This window comes from Mustela erminea, chromosome 1, assembly GCF_009829155.1.
Source record: "Mustela erminea isolate mMusErm1 chromosome 1, mMusErm1.Pri, whole genome shotgun sequence".
NCBI classification, from domain to species: domain Eukaryota; kingdom Metazoa; phylum Chordata; class Mammalia; order Carnivora; family Mustelidae; genus Mustela; species Mustela erminea.
In genome coordinates, this window is record NC_045614.1 from 194,801,735 (window position 1) to 194,818,232 (window position 16,498).

At 41.4% G+C, this 16,498-nt stretch overlaps 1 long non-coding RNA gene across 1 annotated transcript; it reads left to right on the forward strand.

The window, feature by feature from the left end:
- Positions 1-5,446: 5,446 nt before the first annotated feature.
- On the forward strand, positions 5,447-14,324 carry LOC116596029. Its single transcript, XR_004287981.1, has 3 exons — positions 5,447-5,614; positions 12,236-12,535; positions 14,161-14,324. It is a non-coding gene; the product is annotated as an uncharacterized LOC116596029 (long non-coding RNA).
- Positions 14,325-16,498: the final 2,174 nt, after the last annotated feature.

Consider the following 16,498-nt stretch of genomic DNA (forward strand, 5'->3'; position numbering starts at 1 on the left):
GTTTCTTATAATCCATATTTGAGTAAAACCATAAGATACTTTTGTTTCGCTTATTTCGCTCAGCATAAGAGCTTCTAGTTCCATCTACAATGAGATAAATTGTGTGTATATACCACATCATCTTTATCCATTCATCTCTTGATGGAAATCTGGGCTCTTTCCAGTTGGCTATTGTGGACATTGCTGCTATATACATTGGGGTTAAGGCCATTTTGTGTCCCTATATTTGTATCTTTCAGGTAAATTGTGCCCTAGTATTGCAATTTCTGGGCCATAGGGTAGATGTATTTTTAACTTCTTGAGGAACCTCCATACTGTTTTCCAGAGTGGTTATATCAGCTTGCATTCCCACCGAATGTTTAAGGTGGGTTCCCCTTTCTCTGCATCTTCACCAACATTTTTTTTTTTTTTTTTGTGATTTGTTAATTTTAGTTCTTCTGACTCGTGCTTAATTGACTGAGCCACCAAGGTGTCCCATGCTTTCATGAATTTTTCAATGTCTTTAATTTCCTGGTTGACCAAATCATTCTTTATTGGATACTCTTCAACTTCCATTTATTCCCATTCCTTCTAAATTTCTTCTCATAATGAAACTCCAATTTCAAAGCATTGTGGTCTAGAAATAAGCAGGGAAGGATCCCATTCTTTTGGTACTTGCTGACACCTCATTTGTGATATGTTCTGGAGAATTTTCCATGAGCATGGGAGAAAAATGTGTATTATGTTGCTTTAGGATTACTGGTCTGAATAGATCTGTGAAGTCCATCTGGTGTAGTGTGTCACTCAATGCCCTTGTTTCCTTCAGTTTCTGTTTGTCCTGGAAGCTCTGTATCTCTCCTTCTATTCTGAATGACAGCCTTACTGGATAAAGTATTCTTGGCTGCATATTCTCATTGAACACTCTGAGTGTATAATGCCCATCCTTTCTGGCCTGCTAGAGCTCTATGGATAGCTCTGATGCCAGCTTTACTCTAATATCGTTTCAATTTATGTTATCACTAAACTCTTGAATCCTCCCTTCACGATCTGGTAGTTCTTTATGTGTCTTTTCCTCAGCTTCTTTTTCTCTGTCATTTTGTCCCTCTATATCTTAATTCTCTTTTGCCTCACTTATCCTAGCAGTTAGAGCCTGCATTTTGATTGCATCTCAATAATAACCTTGTTGGTCTCAACTTAAACATATTTTAGTTGTTTTATTTCTCCAGAAAGGGATTCTCTCTTGCCTTCCATACTTTTTTCATGCCCAGCTTGGATATTTATAATCATCATTCTAAATTCTAATTCCAATATTTTACTCATGTTCATACTGATTATGTGCTGGGCAGTCAGTACTGCCTCTTGTTCTCTTTGTTGAGGTGAGTTTTTCCATCTATCATTTTTTCCAGAGTAGAAAAATGAATGACTCCAGAGTGCATGACCCCAGAGAAATACACAAGAAGCAAGTCTGAAGAGACTTGAAATTTAAAAAAAAAAGAAAAAAAGAAAAAATGGAAAAAAAAAAGAATATAATCAGACAGTTGAAGAGAACAGGGCCATACTTTTGATTCTGGGTGTATTTTGGTCTGTTTGTTAGTGGAAACTGCATCCTATAATTATAAAGAAAGAATAACTTACATATATAATTAAATACTATGAAAGCAAATAAGATAAGTGTAAAAATGAAAATTAACAAAGATTTTAAAAAGGAGTTGATAAAATAAGAATTTGTTTAAAAAATGAAAGAGAAGAAAATTAGAAGATTAAGGAATAGTGGAGGAAATCCCCAATAATTTTGTATACTGTTTTCCCCTAGTACTGAAATTTGGAGTTCTCTATGATTGTTTAACTTGGACTTAGATGGATGTTCTTGCCGATCTTCTAGGAGAGGGGCTTGTCATGCTGATTCTCAAGTATATTTGCCCTGGACGAAATGGCACCACCCTTGCCAGGTCCACAGGCTAAGTAATCTGCTCCAAGTTACTCTATATGGCTTTTTTTTTTCCCCCCCGAAGGCTTTCCTCATACCTTTGGAGGATGAGAATGAAAATGGCAGGCCTTGCAGTCTGTAGTGCAGGAGCTGAAAGCTCAAGGTTCCACTCCTTAGTGAGCCCTCAGGGAAAAGCAGTCAATCACTCCTGTCTCCCTCGTCTCTCTCTCTAATTCTCTGTGCCCCCCCCAGTCTGTGACTGTTTCTGTCTCAGGCATGTGACCCTGTTTTTGGTCTTCAAACCCTGCAAACTCCTGCTGCACACTGCACACTGCTGCACTGCTCCTCTTGGGAGGAGAGTGGGGATATTACCCATTCTGCTACTTGCTTGGCCCCTCCTTGGAGAGCTCTTGACCCACCATTGCTGTGGTTCGTGGTTTATGGCAACCCCAAGCTGAAAGCCTGCTCCTGGGCTCACTGATTATAGCCAGTTTCCCTGCTTTCATGCCTGGGAGATCTGCTGCACTCAGACCCCCCCCCCTCCACCCATCTTTCTGTGACCCTGAGGATCCCGAGACCACCTTGTCCCACCTAGGATTCCACCCCACTTTGCTACCTGAGCACCTTTCATGCAGGGATGTCCCTCACTGGAGCAGATTTCTAAAAGTTCTGATTTTGTGTTTTGCTGCTTTGCCATTTTCTGGTAACTGATTTGTTGAGCCTCCCTCCCTCTGGTTTATCTTTCCATATATCATCTCAGATTCACTTCTCTGTACCTCCTACCTTGCAGAAAGTGCTCACCTTTATAGAGTTGCAGCTGTTCTTTTCCTTAGATCTCTGGTTTAGCTTGCAGGTGTTCAGAATGGTTTGATAGCTATCTAGCTAGATGCCTGGGATCAGACAAAACTAAGGTTTCCTATTCCTCTGCCATCTTGGACTATCTCCCCCCAAAAGTGGGGGGAAATTCACATGGGTCTTTCAGTGTTCCACCTGAAGGCCCCTTCCTGGCCCTGAGTAATTCAGTGTGATTCTTCTGTTTTGTTACAAGACTGAGACATTTAGCTTGATTTCCTTGTCTTTTCTAGATGACACTGCTCTGTTCCATGAATGTTTTTTTTCTTGTTGAGTGTCTTCACCTTGTCTTTTCTTTCTTGCCCATAAAGCAGAAGTAGTCACTTCTACATTAAGGATGTAATTACCCTCACTAAATGGAATAAAGAGATAGGAAGATTTGGGAAAAAAAAAAAGAAGAAGAAGAAGAAGAAGGGAGAAGGTACATAGTTCACTAAAATTAACTCAACATAAGAACTATTGCTACAAAATATTTTTGTCCTCAATTTTTAGTCCTGGGTATCAGGCATCCTCCTGTGTATTACTGAGTGTACCCTTAGAAGTAACAAAGGCCAGATTATGCAATTAAAATAGAACAACAGTGAATCCATGGCTCATGGGGAAAAGTGTGTGTGTGTTTAGGATGTCCCAGTCAAGTTCACTCAGTTTGCTGAGTTTTCGGTTTTATCATTTCCTCATCATCTCTTAGTGCCTATACAGATGTTTGGTAATATGAGGACACAGTTTAAAGAGATCTCTTTTCTACATTAGTGAGCATTTGGAATTCAGAAAAGATTTTCAAAGAATTCTGTACTTTATTTTGGATTAAAATAATGGACTTTGATCATGAGTGTTAACCTGAGGAAATTCTCATTTTTTAAATAAATATGAGGTAAAATGAATAAGGAAAATGTATAAAAAGTGACGGATTACAACAGTTATTAGAAGTAAGAAAAAAATTTATTATTTTAAAGAATACAAGTTTAACTCACTCATGAGAATTTAGTTCATTTTCCCCTTTTACTTTCCAAAAGTTAACAGACTGTGCTCTAAGTCAATGAGCATTTATATTTGCAATTTAGACAGGGTAGGTCTTATCGGGAAAGAGAGACAGAAAATTATTTGGGACAGCTTGGATGTTATTTTAAGATGGTAGTTTAAATTAAAAGATAGTAATTCAGTATTATAACAAATGTTTTCAGTAAAGTCATACTTAGAATTCAGGAAATTAAAATGGAATTACTGCCCTTTAAAAAATAGTAGTAGTTATAGTAGTGGCTATAAGTATTGTCAGAAACTGCTGTGGTATCAATACTTATGTCACAATGGGTGGACAGTGAGATGATGATGGGGAGCTTGGGATTCTGGACAGAGAAGCCCAGTCTGTGTTGGATGACATATTGGGGCATAGTGTGCACTATGGGCTCTTCAAACTGCTACTGTCAGAACCCTTCAGGTAATTCTTTATCTTAATTTGCTCTTTTTAGGCTCTGGCACACAAATTGTTCTGTGCTATTGCTGGCTTGTTCAGCCACAGAAGCCTGAGAGTCTTAGAATTGGAAGATTAGACTCCTGGACATGGAGGAGACATTAGCAAGCAGATAATCCAGAGTCCTTTCATATATAAGGACTATGGAGATTTAAAAAAAAAAAAAAGCAAATTGTTTTTCTGGAGTCCTATCATGAAGTATATCACAAGGAAAGTCATGGGATTCTGGTTTCTTGAGTCAAGGGCTTGCACAGACTGTACAGTTTCACTCATTTACTTAGTGAAAAAATGGGGGCACAGAGGACAAATAAAGAGTTTAATGATATTGATAAAGAAAGTAATTCCATTAATACCCTATTTTCATCACTAGTCTCACCTCTAAAAGCCTTTTAAAAGTAACATTATGCCATCCTGATCATTCCTTTGAGCTTGGTTATACCAGCATTTATATAATATTTACTTCTTCTTTTCTCATTACCATACTATTTCTTAGATGTTAGCAGTTTTTACCAGTTATTTTAAATATACATAATTTATTCCCACTTTTTAAAAAAGATTTTATTTACTTATTTGACAGAGACACAGCAAGAGAGGGAATACAGGCAGGGGGAATGGGAGGGAGAAGCAGACTTCCCACTGAGCAGGGAGCCCAACATGGGGCTTGATCCCAGGATCCTAGGATCATGACCCGAGCTGAAGGCAGATGGTTAACCACTGGGCCATCCAGGTGCCCCAATTACCAGTTATTTTTACATACAATTTATTCCCTGAATGGAGTTTCAGGTCACAATGGTGTGGCCTTCCGCTTTTTTTTGTTCTCCCAAAGTGGAAACTGTAAGGGCCTGGTTGGCCAGAGGGAGTCATTTTGTGTTTATGTAGTGAACTTAGATTGACCCTATGCAGTAAACTTAGATTGACCCCGCCCCTCCCAGAGGAACTTACTTGCAAAGCCTAGATACAAGGGTAGTTCAGGCCAGGTGAAGACATCCAATCAGTGGGGCACACATATATCTACTAGGGTAAATTGAAATTCAATTGGGCACCCATGTGTTACCTAGCAGGTTTTTTTTTTCTGTGCGTGGCAGACTTAGCATGACTGTGCAGTGTTCTCTGTGTATTGCAATCTCATTGGCCACCTGTGTATAGCCTGGCTAAACTACCTCTATAAAAGTTCGTCTGTGAGGCTGGGAGGGGTCGCCTCTTTGCAAGAGTTGGCCCTGACTGGTCAGTTTGATTCTCGATGCTTGGCGTGAAATAAAGCTTTGCTTGACCTTCACTTTGTATCAGTCTCGGTCCTTTGATTACAGACCCTAACATTGGAGGGGGCATCTGGGTTGAAACAACAAGAACTGAGCCAGCATCGGAATTTTTGGGAAAAGCCTCTGGAGGTAAGATCACAGGATCCTATCTGTCTGTCTGGTTGGATTTCCAGGATATGGCCCACTGGGGAGAAGCTGGATGCAGCCATGTTTCCCAGGGCTGGAGTGGATGGGGGGATGCCCAATCCCTCTGCTGGTAGATCGACAGGGGGTTCGAGTCCCCGTGGGCATTTGGGGGGTTTGAGTCCCTCTGGGTGGTTGGGGGGTTCGAGTCCCCCTAGACCGGTGGGGGTTCGAGTCCCCCTGGGCAGTTGGGGGGTTTGAGACCCACTAGACAGTCGGGGGGTTTGAGTACCCCTGGACGGTTGAGGGGTTCACATCCCCCAAGGTGGTTGGGGGATAAAGAAAGCCCCCACCAGTGGCAGGTTCTGGGTAAGAATCGTTGGGCCTGCGGTTGTCTTTGCCTGGTCCTTTTGTTGTCTGTTGTGTTGTTATGATTGAAGGAATGGGGCAAGCAGAGAGTAAGGGGACTCTGACTTTCATCTCTCCATTCTTCATAATAGATGTGAGGCTTCTCGCTTACTAATTTCATGTGTTAAGGGCTATGACTGGAGCCAACTGGGGTTAGTCTAATGCTGGGTTAAGGTGCCCAATGCTGATGCTCATTGGAACTGGGCATGGAATATGAGTGCCTAGTGGGCCACTTTTGGTAAGCAGAACTGGCACTGCGGGATGAACCAACCTCGAGACAGAGACTTCAAGGAATATTCCCAAGCAGCTGCCGAAACTCCTTTTGTTTTGGGGAATTCCTTGCCTTCTCTGGCCCGGCGTGGACTGCCTAGCGCCTCCCCCTTGCTGGCGGGAGAGCATGGTGTCTGAAGTGGAGATGGTTATTTGTCTGTCTCAAGGTTTTAATTGGTAATTGTTAAAGTGGCTTCCAAAGTCTTTGGTAACCTGAAACTGAAAGGTTGCTTGAATGACAAATGGAATTAACTTTGTTGGACATGTAGGTCTTAACAAAATGGGATAAAATGCTAGAGCGTTGGCTGCTGGAACTGGGTTTGTGCTTTTGAAATCTGCTGGTGAACACGTTCTGTGCTTAACTGATTCATAAATTTGCCATCTAAAGAATTCTGTTGTAACAACTCACAATTGGTTTATATTTAGTCTTCAGTAGAGGTTAAGGTATTTCTAAGAGTACAAAATTCTTTTATGTGTAATTAAGACTGATGGAAATGAGAAAAGCAACTCTGTATGTAAAAAGTAGGAGATATGTAAAAGTTTGAATCTGAAGAGTGCCTAACTGTGTGAATGTGTCTGTATGGCTCCACCGCTTCTGCTACAGTCTGAGTGGGCTGCACCCTGAGTCTCGTGGGGCGTCATATGGCATAACGGTCATCTACTCCACGGAGTAGCCTGGTCCGGGGTTTATACGGACAGACCTTAGTTAAGATGCTCCTAAGTTCCCACGAGGAATGCAAGCAGGACAGCATCTGAAAGATCCCCCTCCCTTTGTCTGCGACATCATTCACGATGGGAGCGAAACCTTGTAAACTCATTATCTGCATATTTAAAAAAAAAAAAAAAGACACTGGTATAGAAAAGCTGATTTTCTCTCTGTTTAAAAAGACAAAGTTTCTTAAGTTAATTGATCTGTTATGGTTTTCTCTTTGCCTGCCCAGAAAATTCAGTTTCTATGTTTTGTTTTATCAGGTGTTTAACATCCCTAATTATATTTAGGCATGTGTTTTAAAACTTTCTAAGGTTTTAGCAATTGTTAACAAGATTTAAACCAATGATAAACCTTGGGTTACATTTGGGAAAATGCTATCCATTTCCTAAAGTTTTAATATGTTGATAGATCATCACTTGATAGTGTGATTATGGAAATGTTACGTGTCACAGAAGTAACCTGATTTTCTTGCCAGTTACATTGTAAATTCTTATCTCACCAGCTTTTTACCATATCCTGAGTTTTTGTCATTTTTAATTGTTTTAATTCTCTTGTAAGATAAATTCCGTCTCAAAGAAAATTCATATGGGAGACTTTTAGGACAAATACAGGCCTTTGATATGTTGAAATCCTGGAACTGAAATGGGTACGAATTTATAGAAGTAAAAGTGGCATTCGGACTAAACCAGAATTATTAACATGAGACTAGGTGAACTGAAAGATTGTAATGTTGTATCTCTTGATGTTTTGTCTTATGTTTGCTCTTCCAGACTAGGGAAACTTTTTCTTAAGTTATCTGTAACTTACAGAGATAAAATGTAGTCATTTGTAAACAAAACAAGTTATTCAACTCTTTCTATCTGAACCCTCTGAAACCAAAAGGTCTCAGCAAGTATTCTTTCTTCCATGGCAATCAGTCATTTACATAAGTTCAATAAGAATCCCTTCTCCTTGTAACAGGACACAATTGGAAACACTGGTTATTTTACCATGGCTTTGACAGGAATGTCATATTTGAAAAGACTCAGATATGACTAGACAACTTAAAGGAAATAAGGTTGACTTTATAAAACCTGGAACTGTAAAGCCCTTTGGAACTGTTGGCCTGATACCTTGTTTACAGAGTTCCCGGCAGCCTCACCAGGTGAGTAAAGGATGTTACTTCCTGGCAGGTGCAGGAACCTCAGGATTCTTTGGGGGCCTCAGGAAGAGGAATTCACCCAAATCGACAGGTATTGCAGGCATGTCTGATGGCAAGTATGTAGCTTGCCTTCTGGCCTGGAGAGGCTATCATAAGTTCAACCTACAGAATCCTTACGAGAAGTTCCAGCAAAGCAGATTCTAAAAGATTTATATGATCCCTCACTGTTCTTGCTGAGCTTATGTAAATAATTAGGCCAAGGTTGTTAAAACTGGACTAGTTTTTCAAATAAATTAGTCCTGATTTGGCTATCTCTGAAAACAAGGGTTATTTTAGAGAGAAAAAAATTATGTTTTAATAACACACCTTTATGGATGTTAAATTCTAGATTTGATTGTCTTTAAATGTTTGTTTACTTAAGCTAGACAACTTGAGGTAAACTTCAGGGAAGTTGCACGATAGCTCACTTAGATGATCTTGCTTTGTCAGTCAGTCAGCCCCAGATATAGGAAACTTCAGAGAATTGAAGGATTTGAAGGGAAGAATCTGACTGAGTTAGTGAGAATAGCAGAAAAGGTGTTTAACAACAGGGATGCAGAAGAGGATGAAAAACAGACAAAAAAACCTGGTTAAGGTTTGGCATTACATGAGGCAGAGAGGAGATGGGTAGGGGATAGTAAATGGAAGGAAAAGCCTAAGCACAGAGAAGGCAGGCAGGAAGACTTAGATTCAGATCAGTGCACTTAGTTTAAGGAAAAAGGACATTCAGCCAGGGAGTGCCCCAAAAGGAAGACAGCAATGCTTACCACCAGAGACTGAGGGGGCCATGGTTCGGAGCCCCTTCCCAAACCTTGGGTAAAAATTGAAATGGAGGGGAAATCAGTTGAGTTTTTGGTGGACACAAGAGCCCAATTTTCAGCATTACTTAAACCTATGGGAAAACGATCTGGAGAGGAAGTCGGGGTACAAGGGGCGAATGGCACAGAGAGACATAAATGGGCAACAGAAAGGACTTTAAATTTGGCCTTGGGAATAGTTAAACATCAGTTTTTGGTCCTCCCTAATGCCCCATATAACTTGATGGGAAGAGATCTCCTCCGCAAGTTAAGAGCTGGCATTCAGTTCTCAGAAGGAGGCATGACTGTAACCTTGAGATAACCCACTGTACAAGTGCTTATGACAGCAGTAGGTGAATACTTCCTTTATGAGCCACTCTCAAAACCAGAGGAGACAAAGTGGGGAGCCTTCTCCAAATCCTACAGGACAAGTTTCTTGAGGTCTGGGCAGAAGGGAAGTCCCTTGGCTTGGCCAAGGAACAACCTCAGTGGTGGTACAATTAAAGGGGACAGATACAGCTGTTTGCGTTTGGCAGTACCCCCTTCCCCGGGAAGCAAAGGAAGGGATCAGAAAACACATTAACTGCCTCCGAGGAGACGGGATCCTAGTTCCTTGCAAATCTCCATGGAACACACCTTTGCTGCCCATCAAAAAGGCCGAGACTGGGAAATACCAACTCGTCCAGGACTTGTGGGAAGTTAACAAATGGGTTGAAGATATCCACCCAACGGGGCCTAACCCCTATACCGTCCTCTCCCTCCTGGGCTCCCAAACAACTGTCTATACTGTCTTAGATCTCAAATATGCATTTTTCTGCATATCTTTAGCAAGGGAGTCTCAGCCCCTCTTTGCTTTTGAGTAGTCAAACCCACAGGAAACGTTCCGAGGCCAGCTCACCTGGACAAGACTTCCCCAAGGGTTCAAGAATTCACCCACTATCTTCAACGAGGCCTTACACAAGGATTTGTGTGAGTACAGAACCTCCAACCCGGGAGGCACTCTGTTACAGTATGTTCATGACTTGCTAATAACCACTGAGGATTTTGAGTCATGTTTGCGTGGGACAAGAGCTCTCTTACAGACTCTGCAGGAAAAAGGGTATCGGGTGTCAGTGAAGAAAGCACAGCTCTGTCAGAGCCACGCCACTTATCTAGGCTTTGATCTCCATGAGGGGGTGCATATGCTGTCTGAGTCCAGGAAACAGGTGATCACCTGATACTCCCACCCCACTATGTCCCAACAAGTGAAGGAGTTTCTTGGGACAGTGGGCTACTGTAGGCTGTGGATACCATGGTTTGTGGAGATTGCCTGACTTCTCTACGAACTGGCAAAAGGAGGGCTCACTATGATAGAGTGGACAGCTGAGGCAGAAGGAGCATTTCGGGAATTACAAACAGCCTTACTGAGTGTCCCAGCATTGGCCATCCCAGATGTTACCAAGCCCTTCTACTTGTATGTGGATGAAAAAGCAGGGGTGGCCAAAGGAGTTTTAACTCAGACTCTGGGGCCTTGGTGAAAGCCAGTAGCCTATCTTAGCAAGAAACTAGATCCAATAGCAGCTGGTTTCCCCCCTTGCCTCCGCATAATTGCTGCAATGGCCCTCCTGGTCAAGGATGCAAGTAAATTGACTTTGGGTCAAAATCTCATTTTGACCACCACCCATGCTATCAAGGGCCTTCTCCAGACTCCACCAGACTGATGGATGACAAAAGCCCGAGTGACAGGGTATCCGGCCCTTCTCAATGAACCAAGAGTGACCTTCCGGCCCCCAGCGGTGCTAAATCCAACCACACTGCTGCCAGAGGAACTAGCTGACCATCCATCCACATGACTGTCGGGAGCTCCTAATCCAAGTCACAGGAATAAGGCCGAATCTCAGAGACATTCCCCTCCTGATGCCGAGATGACTCTGTTCACAGATGGGTGTAGCTACATGGTCGTTGGAAAGAGGTATGTGGGGGCTGCGGTGGTTTCCCCTGAGCAGGAACTCTGGATGGCAGCCCTGCCACATAGAACCTCAGTGCAAAAAGCAGAGCTAATTGCACTCACCAAGGCACTGCATATGGCCAAAGGTAAAACTGCCAGCATCTACAGGGACAGCAGGTATGCATTTGCTATTCTCCATATACATGGGGCTATTTATAAAGAAAGGGGCCTATTAACAGCAGAAGGAAAAGGAATTTAGACAGAGGAGAAATATTGGCTTTCCTCCAGGCTATTTGGGACCCAAAAGAGGTGGCTGTTATGCATTGCACGGGACACCAAAGAGGGACTGATCTGATTTCAAAAGGAAACCAATTAGCATATTGAGCCACAAAGCAAGCAGTCCAAGAAACAGTGCAAGAGCTGGTTACACTCCCGGCTCTAGCCCTACAAGAAAAACTGGACAATTCAGAGGAAGATTTAAAGTATTTACAAAAATGGGCTAAATTAGACTATGAAGGGGACTGGGCTAAGACTAAAAGAGGAAAGTTAATTCTTCCTCGAAGACTAGGTAAGAAGTTAGTAGACCAGATACATCAGGGTACTTAGTGGGGATACACAAACTCAAAGAACTTATAGGCAAGCAGTTCCAGGTTTCTAAATTAGGGTGTATGGTTCAGGATGTAGTTGATAGATGTGCTCAATGGCAGGCAGTTAATGTGGGAGGAACTAGAATGGGAAGAGGGAAAAGAGAAAGAGGTAAGGAACCAGGAATTTATTGGGAAATAGATTTTACGGAAATGAAACCTGGAAAATATGGGCACAAGTATGTGTTAGTTTTTGTAGATACCTTTTCAGTCTGGGTAGAGGCTTTTTCCACCAAACATGAGACGGTAGGAGTGGAAGGCTACTAGAAAAAATAATTCCTAGGTTTGGGCTGCCTATCGCGATTGGGTCAGACAATGGCCCTGCATTTGTGAGCTCAGTCTCACAGACATTGGCCAAGGCCGTGGGCACAAATTGGAAACTACATTGTGCCTACTGGCCCCAGAGTTCCGGGCAAATAGAGAGAATGAATAGGAATCTTAAAGAGACCTTGACAAAACTAATTCTGGAGACTGGTGGTGGATGGGTGGATCTCCTTCCTTTTGCCCTCCTCAGGGCACAAGGTACACCCTATTTAAACAAGGTGACCCCATTTGAAATAATATTTGGCAGACCCCCTCACCCCCACTCTTCCTCGACTACAAGAGGTTGCCCTAGCAAAAATTACTGATTAGTCTGTACTCCAGTCATTGCAGGCATTACAGTCTGTCTTAAAAAAATGCCCATGCAGGGATCTGGACTGCCCACACTGGGATGGAGATGGAGGTGGAAACACATCTTTACCAACCCAGGGACTTGTTTTGGATACATCACTATCAAGTGGGGAACTTGGAGCCTTGCTGGAAGGGACCTTTTACTGTTATCCTGACCACACCCACAGCGATAAAAGTAGAAGGCATCAGGGCCTGGATTCACGAGGGTTACCTCAAATGAGCCAAGGACAAAGACGCCCCCCAGAGGTGGAAGCCTCAGCCAATGGACCCTGCTGACCATTCACTAAAGCTAAGACTCAAAAGACTATGAGTTTATTGTTGCTCTTATTGTTAACTGTTTATGTAAAGTATAGGTAGGAAATTAGATGAAGCAGTAAATGGCTAACTCATAAGCTGACTGGACACTAGTGTCATTTGTACAAAAGAAAACTAGAGCAATAAAAATGTTAGAACTTACATGCTCAATATAACCCCTTACAACCAGAGAACATAGACCGGCTGAAAAGTCATGGATTTGACTAATCTCCAAAGAAAAGGGGGGAATGTAAGGGCCTGGCTGGCCAGAGGGAGTCATTTTGTGTTTATGTAGTAAACTTAGATTGACTCTATGCAGTAAACTTAGATTGACCCCGCCCCTCCCAGAGGAACTTACTTGCAAAGCCTAGATACAAGGGTGGCTCAGGCCAGGTGAAGACATCCAATCAGTGGGGCACACATATATCTACTAGGGTAAATTGAAGTTCAATTGGGCACCCGTGTGTTACCTAGCAGTTTTTTTTTTCTGTGCGTGGCAGACTTAGCATGACTGTGCAGTGTTCTCTGTGTATTGCAATCTCATTGGCCACCTGTGTATAGCCTGGCTAAACTACCTCTATAAAAGTTCATCTGTGAGGCTGGGAGGGGTTGCCTCTTTGCAAGAGTTGGCCCTGACTGGTCAGTTTGATTCTCAATGCTTGATGTGAAATAAAGCTTTGCTTGACCTTCACTTTGTATCAGTCTCGGTCCTTTTATTACGGACCCTAACAGAAACAATGTCAGATTCTGAAACAGTGTAAAAGATACTCAGTATGTATATATTTACAAACAAATAAATTGAAAAAAAAATATGCTACCATTTACCGTTCTGAGATTAAAAATCTAATGACTTCAAGTTTAAATTACCTGTGTGATCAGTCTTGCTTATTAGTTGTCTTAGGGCTCATAACCACTATGTACATATTGATATGACCATGTTGGTAAAATATCAGTGTACTTCTACACTGTTGGTTAAAAGCTCCTACATCCCCTCCAACCCTGGACCCCAACCCTTCCCCTCAGGGACAGCCTAGATCTCTCCATGATACAGCAAACAAAGGGTTAATACCTGCCAACAGCGTTTTCTCAAGACAGTGCACAGCAGAACCATTGGTAGAGCTAAGCTTACTGGATTCAGAATATTTGGGGCAGATTGACAAAACCGTGTCTCTTCTAGCTGGTCTGAATCTTTCTGTGTAAAAGCTGAGACTAATCACCGAATAGATATTCCAGTTCTTCAGCCATGTGATTTGTTCAGTTCTTCAATTAAAGTTTGGTTGGACAATACTGTGAAGTATGTAAACCTGGCGATTCACAGACCTGTACCCCTGGGGATAAAAATATATGTTTATAAAAAATAAAAAATTAAAAAAAAAAAACCAAAAAACCCCATACTCACTTAACCCCCCCCAAAAAAATACTCACTTAACCCCCCCCAAAAAAAAGTTTTTATTAAATAAGTCCCCAGTGGACTGTGTGACTTAAAAAAAAAAAAAAAGTTTGGTTGGACAATACATTTAAATGGCTCCTGAGACATCAAGATGGCCAGCATTGCAACACTACTTTCAAGGCTTGGGTGACTGCCTTGGCCAAATTCAATTTTCAAACCTCAGGAATATTTTCCAGTCCCCATCTTCACTTTTCTGAGATATTTTATACAATTGACTATTTCCTGTTTTGAAACTCCCCCTTTGTTTTTCTTTTTGGCATCTCAAAAGCCACTGTGTTTTTGTCCCCTTCCTCCCCAACTGTTACTTCTGTCTCCTTCACTAGATTCTCTCTTATTATCTCCTAAAACTTGGTGTTGTTCAGAGTCTGCCCTTCATCTTTCCCTTTTCTTATGGGATAATGGGCTATTATCACTTTCCATGCCTTTAATTCAAGGGGCACACTGATGGCTCCTTAATTTGTCTCTCCTCCGGGCTTCTCTTCTTCAGTATTCCTCCTACATGCCCTACTCAGTCTCCCAAAACCTAATGCTTTTCTTTCTGCATCTCCCACATTCAATTAGTTTTAAAGGAATAATTATTTATACCTTTTAAGTTTGTAGTCTCTTTTCTGTTGGGTTTACTTCTCACTGGGATTAGTTCAGACCTTCCTCTTTCTTTTATGTTCACTTTTCCAGTATTATTTCAGTAACCTTTAAGCTAAACTGTAACATATTTGCTATTATGGCCCTCTCCAAGAGCTTCTGGGGTACAAAAATTATGCCTTTGTCATCCTGTATTCTTGGTTCCCACTAATGGGTACTCCATATAGGTGCTCCATAAATGCTGAAGGAACAGTGTACTGCATCTGAATACTCACCTTCTTTGGGAAAATTCTTTTAGCTCCTTTCCTTTGCATTAAGAATTCTGTGTTCTTGCAACCTGTTCTTCTACCACTTCTTTATGTCTGAGAATTGAAGTCTTTGTCTTTGAAGTGCCAGTTGCCTGTATCATATCAGTTCAGCTAGGGCTACCCAAAAGCAAGTTTGGCCCATGGTGAGCATCTTGTTGTAAATTACCAGCTTTGAAAGGTTCCCCTGGGAATCTAATCAATCACTGTGAATAAGGGCATCTTGTACTGTTGCTTTCCAGGAAGCCGCCAGATGGCTCCTAGAAAAGCATTCTTATTTAAAATCCTTTCAGAGGTGTTCAGGGAAAATGTTGTAGGCAAGTGTTCAAATGAGATCAGTAAATGAAGTAGCGACTAGAGAAAGGATATCATTTAACTTACCTGTCCCCAGGTGATCCTTACTCATTTTTCTGAGCAGAGAGAAGCCTGGTGTACTGACTCATCACAGTTCCTAAACTGTGATTTTTTTTTTTTAATCCTTAGGAGCCATTTCCAGTGAGCAGGCTACAAACAACATCTCTTAACAAAACCTTTCTAACATGTCTTAGAGATGGGATTATATTGCTAACATAGTTTTTTGATAAAGAAAGATTAATGGATGATAATGCAGCAAATACGAACAAGCTTTGGATGATAAATACTCAGTATGTGAGATCTTATAAAAAGAATGGACAACAGTGAATGGACATGTTTGGAGAGGAAGAAAGGGACCAGTGTTTGCTTCCCCTAAGATTTGCATTGTTTCTTCTTCAGTCTTTAATGTGACCACATCAAAAAAGCTTAAGAAGTTAGAAAGAATTGGAAGCAAGACAAATTCAATTCCATGAACAGACATTTCTAGGAATTTTCTTGGTCCTAGGTAGGAAAAACAAAAAAGCAAAAACAAAACAAAACAAAACAAAAAACAGTAAATTTTCAAGTTCTTTCAGATGTGGGACCAGAGTTCCCCAGAGGTCAATGGAAGTGTCCAGATACCTATTTTCGGGGGCATGGGAAAACATAAATATCTTTCATTTTTCTCTATTTGATTCTAAAAAAAGAAAAATGTGGAATCAAGAATAATTATCTTCTCTTAGAGGTTTAACCCAAACTTGCTTTGTACTTTGGAGCACACAAATAGCTAAATAGCTTATTTTTTCCCCACAAATTTTATGTGTATTCTCCAAGATGAAGAATTGAAAATATAATCAATTCTATTTCATTGTGTTAGATGTGAGGTCAGGTTTTAATTTATTCACATATTTGGTCTGAAAGCAGTTTTCTCATGAGCTGAAGGTGGATTTGGGTGATGACTCTGAACCATGGATTCTCTAGAGTTTCTTCTGGAGGTCTGATGCAGATGGGCAAGCTGACCCTATGATGTGTTGGTGTTGCGTGGGGCGGGGTGGCTCTCCAGCCATCTGTGAGTAATTACGCACAATGTCAATACCTGGGCATGGGAGCTGTTTTACTGCCAGATGTGACTGTTAGAAGGAAGTTTTCAGAGAAACTGTAGAGAAGCCCAGATAATAAAGTAGTAGTTTTTTTCCCTGAAATATGAAAAGCTGTGAGAAAAATATATTACATTATCACAAATGTAGTGAGTAGCTAATAAATCTAGTGAGAATTGTTAAGGTAACATTTCCTTCATGGAAAGGTAGTCAACTAAT